We start from the raw sequence: 1,705 nt of genomic DNA on the forward strand, positions 1-1,705 counted from the left end.
CCTTTAATTCGCCTCACCTTACACACATCTACGAAATCTCCAGCTTTAGAATTCTTCTGCTACCACTACTACTATTGCCATCGCATATTTGATCTTCAGCTATCTTCGTCACGAACTTAAACATTGTAAAACGCCGTTGATATAACTGGTATGAAAAGTGCCAGGTACTGCAAAGAGCTGTGCTTATCTAAAAACTGTGAGATGACAAGAGACGTTCCCGTCTCAACATAGAGATTTTGATGATTTCTTCTCTCTTTTTTTAGCACAAATTCCAGAGAATTTCAAAGAAAAAAAAATTGGGGGTCGGGCAGGTGGGTACTTCATAAGGGGTTTTATTCTTGCTGTGACTATTTTTACAATTTCCATAATAAATATTTTGAACAAAACTCAACATTTGTGCAATATTAATAATAATAAAATTATTTTCTAACAGTTCAGTCTTGTCATTTCTTTCGGGATTTGCGCTTAAAATAAAGAAAAAATAAAATAGCCAGAAAAACCCCCAAAATTACAAATAATATAACAAAAAAAAAAAACATTTGCGCGCGCGCGAGCACACACACACATATGTGAGGGTGTGGACCCGTATGTAATTTTTTGTTCTTGTTTCAGTCATTCCACTGCGGCCATGCTGGAGCACCGCCTTTAGTTGAACAGATCGACCCCAGGATATATTGATGCAAGGCTCGTACTCATGCTATCGTTCTTATTACGGCAACCTAATAATTGTCACATATTATATTACAGAGAAATTCCTCAATTTACATAATATCCAAGTCCCATTCATTCTTTTGTTATCTTGCCATTACTACTAATATATAATATATATATAACATATTATACATATATAGTAATTATATATATATAATATAAATATATATATGTTTTATATATATATATATATACACACACACACACAAACATATACATATATATAATATATATACACACATATACATATAGTCATGTGTCGATATACATAAATATATATACATATATACCCACACATATATACCTGTATATATATACATACACACATGTATATATATATTTATGTATATACATATATATGCATACACACACACATACACACACACACACACACACACACATACACACACACACACACTCACACACGTATATTCGAATAAATCAACTTAGCCGTTGGTCTGCATTGAAAGAAAGAAAGAAAAACAGTGAGGGAGGGAAAGAGTGAGAGAGGAATGAATGAAGGGAGGGAGGAAGGAAGAAAAAAAGAAAGAGAGAAAGGGAGGGAGGAAGGAAAGAAGGAAAAAAGAAAGAGAGAAATAAAGAAAGACATGTCCGATCGCACGTGCTAGTAAGGATAGGCATTGTGTCTCCCTTCATAAAACGGCTGAACTTTGAGCCGAACCAACATACCTGCAGTTCGACTCACCTCACACACATCTACGAAATCTCCAGCGTTAGAAGTCTTCCCTTCACACTGCTACCACGACTACTACTATCGCCATCGTATATTTTATCTTCTGCTATCTTCTCTAGAAATACAAGATTTCTTTTGGAGTTTATAAAAGCGAAGTTAGACTTTAAAAAACCCCAAATATGATGAAATTCCAGAGATCAGATGAAGAGATGGAGTGCGGTGAAGCGAAAGAAGTTGATTTCTTGAATCAGAACGAAGAACAAGGAAAAGTTGCAGGAGACAAGAATTTACTGAGTAACG

The sequence above is a fragment of the Octopus bimaculoides genome, chromosome 23 (assembly GCF_001194135.2).
Source record: "Octopus bimaculoides isolate UCB-OBI-ISO-001 chromosome 23, ASM119413v2, whole genome shotgun sequence".
NCBI classification, from domain to species: Eukaryota; Metazoa; Mollusca; class Cephalopoda; order Octopoda; family Octopodidae; genus Octopus; species Octopus bimaculoides.